This window comes from Lepisma saccharinum, chromosome 24 (assembly GCF_977018435.1).
Source record: "Lepisma saccharinum chromosome 24, izLepSacc3.1, whole genome shotgun sequence".
NCBI lineage: Eukaryota > Metazoa > Arthropoda > Insecta > Zygentoma > Lepismatidae > Lepisma > Lepisma saccharinum.
Window position 1 is genome coordinate 50,120,624 of NC_139252.1, and position 8,715 is coordinate 50,129,338.

An 8,715-nucleotide genomic window follows, 5' to 3' on the forward strand; every position below is an offset into this window, starting at 1 on the left:
CCCACGCGTTGTCAATCCACGATCAAATTATACAAAAGCTGGTGACCCGCTACGACAAGTGCCATACCAATGGAAGCAATTATGTCGAAAAGCAGTGTACTGTATTGTACATCAAATGGTAATATGAATGGTTTTGTAAATATCTTGTTTCTTAATAGTACAATTGTAACTTCTTTCTTCTACAATTACAAAGGTTTTTTTGTCACTTTGAAGGAAATATAGGCTGACTAGGGAAGCAACAACTACTTGAATTTATTTTAATTTAAAAAAAAAACAAAAAAACAATAAGGACCCCTGCTGATTTTAGCTGGAGGACAGTAGGAGGACAAATCTGTTCAACTTAGGGCTTCTCTATTCACACACTTAGACGAAAGCATTTCCTTTAACATTTTAAATTTTAAATGCTATGTAAATGCTTCCAAAAATATCATAGCAGATAGTACTTACACGGAAGTATTTAATGTAACATGTCGGTTAGCTTTTGCGATTACAATGTATAATATATACAGCACGAAAGGCACGTCGAGTTACGTCTAATATGCTGAGTACACGGTGTTTACAATTGAAACGACTAAAATATTCTTCCATACGTGTACAGTAAACGTTGTAAAGTATGTATTTAAGCAGTGCCATTGCTTTTGCACCTAATACCGTTTTATGCGAAACGTTATTCCTCTCGGTTCAATAGTTATCGGCTTTTAAAAGTGTGAAGTGATGCATTGTTTACATCTCACGCGGCCGCCATTACAACTGCACTCGTGACCAAGAGGTCGCTTCTGATTGGTTACGCTACGAAAAATGCTACGGACCGAGCCTATCCTTGAGAAATGCCATGAAATATGCCATGGTATCTGAAAAACCTTAAGATTTTTCACTTTACACGGTAGCTCTTTGGTCATGGCACAATGTTAAGAAAAATGTTAAGCAAAATGCTTTCGTTTAAAGCGGGCTTTTAGTGATGTCCATGACTGTACAAGGCCCAACATTCGCAAAATGCCAGTAGAATTTCTATGACATCCAAGCACCTTGGACGTTAGTCAAGTTGCGTTGTGCATTCTAAATTTATACACCTTGAGCAGGTTAGGCTAAATAAGTTTCGGGTAGCCTTTATACTTCTGTAACTTTATCTTGTGCTTCTTCTGACGACAGAAGTTGTGCTACAGGTGCGTGTGAAAAGGGGAAACCTTCATCAATGCCAACACGTCTCTTTTCTACACAACTCAATAAAGACAGAAGTATCGAGCACCAAGGCTACAAGAACAGACACCGTCTGTGAAAGGTAAGATCGATATGTCTCAGACATTTTCACCGTGACATTTTCATTCTATGCACAAAGGAAATACCTTCTCGTCTCATATGTTAGATTACTTCTCTGGGTTAGATGTAATGGGGTAAAATTACAATATATTTTTTGGCGGAATGCAATTTGAGTACTCATTTCTACGTCATAGCGATATGAGGAAATCAGGTGATAGAACTGGGTAGTCTGCCGTTGGTCGCAATCATTGACGTGATCGCGCATGCGCTAAATGGAAGAGTCCAGTGGCGCACAATAGGGGTGACGGCTGAAGTGGAACGCAGGTTGGGAAGTAGATTCTGTAAAAATGGTGATACTTCAGCTTCGAAATGGTTTATTACGAATTGTGAACAGCGATCGTAATTTACAAAATATTTTTAAAAAGCGTGGATAATAAATGACCGAACTCATACAGGCGAAATGCTGATCTGAGTCTCTCAACCTACTCCCCTTTTGCTTTTGGGCCTGTCCACACGAGTTAGACCAGTCTTCTGCGCTCGAATAGTATAGCAGGAACTTGCTTAATGGATAAAATATGCATAACATGACATGTATCGTCCTAAAATAGCGAGGACAATGCTCAGACGGACCACCGTGCAGACGTTACACCTTAAGACACATTCCACATGCTGTGTCAATCGTGTTCCTAGACAACCATTCGTGAGATGTCGAAAACTGCATGCTGAGTGGTTAGCACAGAGCGCTATGACGTCATGGATTGCGTGTTCGGCCTGGGCATGTTCTTTGTGTGTGTCCCTTCATCAAAATCGTCGCTAAATAACAAATATCGAAGTCGAAAACTTCTTGATTAGACGGACAGACTAGTCTGTCCAAAACCATTGTAAACGATGGGTGAGGCGAAATTCCTTTCTTTAACAGCCTGACCATTATTTTAACGTCGTTTTCTGTGTTAAAATGTTGTTTCCTTATGAAATCCTGGCGAAATGAAGGGGTAAGGGTATTACCGTATCTTACTTAGACTGAAGAATTCGTATATAAAAAAAATATCGACTACAGGAAAAGACAAATTATGGGATTTATGATATGATTCTCGTATTTAAAATAGCTTTTTCTACTAGTAAAGGGATCATGGCAAAAACTGAATCATTTCACATTAAACTAGATATTGTATGTCTGTCATAATTATAAGATCTAGAATTATTTTCACAGGAAACTTCCATTTCTGGAACCACTCCATCGAAACTTACTTTTCGGATAACCCTCGTATAACTGCAAACTGTTTTTTGTCGCTTTGAAGAAAATGCAGAAGGGGGGCAGCTGCTACTTTATTATTGGAACCTCTTCAGAGTTTACCTGTGGGAAACTGGGGGGAACAAAGTAGTTCTTTACGCCACTGAACAAATCCCTTTAATTTCTAGGGTTTCCCTATTCACACACATACATGGTAAACTCACTTGAATTTGAGTTGTGTGGGTTTTTTTACAACTCAGTCGAGCCTAGTGCGTTAAAAATAGAATGTATTCTTGCGCCATTTAACGTTCAAGGTTAAACAAGTTAACGTTAAGAAAAGTGCAGACTACTTTTGCTGCACCCTGTACATAACCGTTGAAATATCAAGGATTCAAAACGGAAACTCGTACTTTTCCTTCAGGCCTGTTATCCCAGTCACATATTTCCTTTCCTCCGGCCAGCACTGACCTCGCGTGATACAAAACGAGAGATCGATAGCTCGTCTCTGACCTTACGGCAATCGCCGAAATAGAGGAAGGAAGATTAACTTCCAGAAGAGACAGGGCGAAGAAAAATGCAGGAAGGGGAAGGGAGGAAGCGACCGGCATTAAAGGGCAAAAATCCTCAAAACACAGCGGAAGGAAAGAGGGGGAGGGTAATGCACGTTCACTTTTTTTGAGTCTCGTAATCTTTATTTTCCCTTTTTTGAGTCTCGTAATCTTTCTTTTCCCTTTTCTACCTATTTGCGTACGACGTCTTGAGCCATTCAGTGGCCTTCGCCGTCGTGTTCCTGGAGATCATACAGAGGACCGCGAAAGCCATTAGAGTGCAACTCTGTAAGAGGATTTGCTCTCTGCTGCGAGGCTGAGAATTTTAACGTCAAAATGTTTCTTTGGCAGGGGTGTCCGTAGGAAGAGCGTCTTCGGTATGTGGCTTGTAAGGAGAAGGTACCAAAGTTACATACAGTACATCTAATGTTAATTTATCTATTTTGGTTTCCTACGCTGGTTAGTTTCCGCCGCTTTTCTACCTATTGGTTCAATCGCGACGATGCTTTTGTCAAGAAGCCCATTACGCACGATATAATAGGTTGGTGTGATGTAACGTTACGATGCACACAGCTGCCATGTTTGCGGCCAATTTCATTTGTCTTTTGCAAGGAAATATTTAGCACGTAGCGTTCGTTACAACTGCACGTTTGTTTTAAATCACGAATGTGTGTGTTAGCATCTCCTGCCCGCTTGAATTCTGTATACTTGCAGGAACTGGCCTCAATCAAGGCTGCTGGAAGCCACAATGCAACAGTTTGTGACGTAGGTGTTACGCAATAACACCTAAGATGTGAATTTAGAATACTATGATATTGGATACAACGCCAGTACAGGCACATAACTGTAATTTCTAAAAATAATACAATTTACAAATAAAAGCAGCAATTTTATGAATTTAAAATTAAATTTAAGCGAAAGACAATTTTTCTTATTTTCTGCTGGTATTTTTAAATCTCGGCAAATTAAATTAATCAAGATTCAATATACAATTACGGAATCTATGTGGTAGAAGTTTGAGGAATTTGTCTTTCTATGTGATAAAATATGTAGAGAAATATTTGTGTCCTAAATAGAATAAAAATATTTACGAAACTAAAAACACAAGTTTTGCACGTTATAAACAACACCTAATAAGCAATGCTTGAATAGGCACACTCTACCCAATTGCGTAGTCCTAATGCTGCCGCGATGTAATCAATAGGTCCCAGGTTCGTTCCCATGTGTAGGCACATATCTTAATGGTTGGGATCACACTTATACTACTGTCCAGTCTCGATTAGCCCATCTGAGTATAAAGTGGACTTTGACCTTTGAAAATTGTAAAGCAATTTTGGATTTCGGTGAATCCTTCATTTGCCTTAGTCTATTTTAGTCTGGGAACAAAGAGTCTGAGGCACTAAGACTGTATCGTCTAGACGGAGTGTCCTGTGTCGGTACTAGTACAACATAATGTCAATAGTTTCGTCTGACAGAGTGCGTATTTCATTATTCTTAAACTGTTGCGAACACCCTAGACGAATCGAACAATAAGCAGATAAGATATCAAGATTGACACCTGAGTTCATACTTCTCTGATGAAGTAGCAAACTTTATTTTCTTGTCGTTTCCTCAAAATGACAAAATGTAAGGGAAAATGAGTTTAAAAATCCTGTTTTGATGAGCTTCATATGGATGCATCTTACCTACATGTCTCTGTGTTCTGCGGCGCGTGTGTTTCACCGGATAGTGAAAACTCATTGTCAACTGCATGGAATCTGAAATTGCCTTTTACAACTCTTTCATTTTCTCCTACAAGCAACCTAAAATAACATAATGTTAGTTTTAATTGTTTCCCCTTCCTTCTCACTGCTGCGTTGCCAAGTTTGAACGCGAGGGTTTGATGGGGAGAGGTGAAGCTCGTGTCTGATGCCTAACGCTGTATTACTGAACGCGATGTGATGGTGTCTTGAAAAAAATGTTTTCACTGCATTTGTTTTTGTAAGCTACATAGTGAAAATTTAAGTGGAGTTTCTACAAAGTTTCTTGTCCTCAGAAACATGTTTTGACAACGATGAGCACTCTTTATCTGCACGTGATTTTAAAAATACTATTCAAAAATCGTTTACGTCATATGTGAAGGTGTCAGTAAATTAGAATTGGAGATAGAAATGGCACCTAGAATTGGAGATATTGATTAGGAAATAGGTATGCTCATATGCAAAATTCATCACTTTCACATTATTCTTTATAACGAATCAGTAACGTTTGCTCATGATGAATAGTTTAGATGTTTAATCGCTGCGTTATATGTGTGTGTGTGTGTGTATAATATGATTACATACACACGCACACACAACATTTCAGGGACTCGTTTTGAGTCTTCCTTCAGGGCAGTGGCGGCTGGTGGTCTGACTTTATGGGTGTGCACTTCAGTCTCGCACCCAGAAGAAGCGTTATTTCACCCCTCTACTGTTACTACTAGCTCCTGTTTTTGCGTCCATAATGATGCTAAATGTATTGGCAACCAAGTTATGAGCACGTTTTACTGAAAATGAGGCTACGGGAGAGTTTTATTTCATGAAAAATATTAAAGAATGTTAATTTATACAAATTCGAAATACCGCGGTGAATTTTCCGTCTATCACGAAAAGAGCAATGTTACTTGGTATAGATAATTCAACATTAGATAACCTGACAAAATCACTATAAACATAAAAATGCCGATTTGCAAAATATTAGTAAAAACTTTCCCCCTCGCTCCGCTGATAAATGTGAACAAGAATAATAATATTTGCATACATCAAACAAGCAGGTTTGGGCGACTATCCGGGATATCCTCCTTGATATAGCCAAATCTTAAGCTTGAGTTTATTTTCTAAGTCTATGCACAGGAAAGCAAATAGTTTAAATAGGGGTCCGAACCACTATGTGCCTCCACCGGTTGCGTGGCTATTTGTTTTAAAAGGAGTTGAATTTATGTTGACAAGAATTATTTGAAGCTACTGCTCAACGTAATGAGTAGGGCTCGGAAGTTGAGGAGAAATCCTTTTTTTTCCCTAGTGTCCGAAGTCGAGGCCCAACATAATATATGTTCATTTTGCGTCATTGTAGGCCAGAAAAAGGTGGGTTTTATTTGTCTTTTTGCCTTTTTCGGCTTATTGGTCCTTTTTTAACCCTTTTTTAGGTATAAAAAGAAAAAAGAAATATATTTGAACCATCCCTGAAACTAGAGAAATACCTTTTTGGACGACTGAAATAGGATCCGAAGTCCTATTTCTGTGACCCTAGTTTGTTTAGGCCAAATGTGATTCTTCAAGTATAATTTTTCAAATTATTGTTAATCTAAAAAAATATATGTCTGAAAGAAGATGCATTTCATTCATATTGTTTTTTCGCACTGTGTGTTCCATACCACCAGAATTTCGTATTTTTTATTCATTAAATATGTAATTAAAACTGAAGTTATTAATTAATTTGGATCACATTTATACGGCCTTTTTTCTGTTTTTAGGTCCTTTTTTTATATTTAAGGTCTTTTTATAGGTTTTATTTTGGCAATTTATAGGTCTTCAACTTCCAACCCCTAGTGATAAGTATATTGCAAAATCATTTAGTAATTTGAGCTAATTGATTATTGTTGTTATGTAGATATTAAATCAACACATACTTAACAATAAACGTGTTATTTAACAGCATTAAATCATTTTTAAAATTAGGCTATTATTTTTCGTTTTTAAACCTTAAATATGTAACATGGTTATATTGGAGGAATGTGGAAAGTAGGAAGATCAGGGCAGAGAGTAGGGGGCGACAAAATTCCACCTCGTCTGGGTGAAAATTTTATCTTGAGCCACTCCTGCAAACAAGGTAGCCGGTACAACGACCACATGCAGAAAATCAGTTGTAATCTATCTAGTAGTTGTTTATTTCTAACGACCGACTGATCAAACCAACAAACTCAAGCGAAATCAAGAGAATAAATAAGAAATATTCGAGAAAATGACAGTACTCATTTAGTCCACACCTCCCCGTTTCGTATTTCAGAATTATTTTTCCTTCCGCCTTCAGGTGCGGATACACAACCGTGAAAATACGCAAGTACGTTACGCGAGCTTTACGGCTCATACACAACGACGTACACTTTTATCCGCACGCTCTTCTCTTCTAGCCCTGTTCTTCCAAGCACGAGCGGACTCTGGTGGTCGTGCCAAGAACTAAAAGCAGCAGTGGATGGAAGATTACTGAATGCGGAACTCTCATCCAGGCTCTCAAAGTGGTGGCCTATATTTCGCAGAAACGTTTTATTCATTTATGTTTATCTAAAACTTATCTGCTTTCAAATGTATTCAATTCGACTTATTCAACAGTAAAATTCCAATTGTGTGTGCGGAAATGTTCTTTAGATATTGAAAGCACCGCGAAACGTTGATGTTACAAAAAAAATAGAATATGAAAGGGGGAGAGGGTGTTTAAGGGATGACTTTTTCTCAGTACACCCAAATGTCAACCTTACTTCTACCTAGGACACCTTGGACTGAATTTTGAGATTAACGAGACACTGGTGTCTGGACTCTCACCAAGTATAATCGTCAGTGGGTTTTATGTTATGTGCTGTCCATATGTGTTTGTGATTGCCCTTTCATCATTTCACCTTATCACCATTCATCCTTAATATCTTGATTGGCTAAGAGAGGCAGAAATTCGAAGTAAAATAAATTACATCAATCAATCAATATAAAGGATAAGGATATGATGTGTCTACAAATGTACGTAGAAGTATAGATTGGATTGATTAAATTAAAATTCAGAATGGTTCAGAACTCAAGCTGTTTCTCTAGTCACGTTAAAACATATGCACATATATATATATATATATATATATATATATATATATATATATATATATATATATATATATATATATACACACACACACACACACACACACACACACAGGGTGACCTGTAATTAGATGTATTTTCTGAAAGGGGTTAAAGTAGAGGCAATTTGCAATAAATTTGACCATATGATACCAGAAAATTAGTAGTTTTCGAGATAATCGAATTTCTATTGTTTTATTTAAAATGACTATTTTCCACATAAAAATGCGAATTGAGAAAAACATCTATTGTATGGCATATATTTCAGCGTTTTCTGATAGCTAACAAATAAGTGGATGGTTGGAAAAAGTTTGTCCCAAAAAACAATCACATATAAGTACCGGGTGGGTCTAAACTTACAAGTGATGATGATGATAAAAAATTTACTCTTAGTTTACTTGGCAACGTATTAATAACAAGAATGGTATGACACGAAGCGTACAAATTACTTAAATTACTCCCTTGTGTCATCAGCTATCCAGCAAGGTACAAATGTTGCTAATATTCACATTTGTGTACAAGAAATAATACTTCATTCATCTTCATGTGAATGGAATCAATGAACAATACAATTAAAGAACATTACACGTCTTGCTCAAAGTGGGCACCTCCGTTACGAATGCAGCCACGCAGGTTTTTACGGACCTTTGTTATCTTAACTCATGATGTGATGGTGTCCTTGATATGTTGACCAGCTGTTAAGATCCTCTCCCTGAGCTCTTTTTGTTGCGAGTTTACCGGTGTCTTGTAAACTAAGTCTTTCATGTGGATCCAAATGTAGAAGTCGCAAAGCGTAAAATCGGGTGATCGAGCCGGC

The 8,715-nt window shown here is 37.6% G+C and overlaps 1 protein-coding gene across 1 annotated transcript in view; it reads left to right on the forward strand.

Annotated features, from left to right (window-relative positions):
* The window catches only part of LOC145977972 (uncharacterized), a 286,923-nt gene that overhangs the window by 98,046 nt on the left and 180,162 nt on the right, over positions 1-8,715 (forward strand). The window lies entirely within an intron of this gene.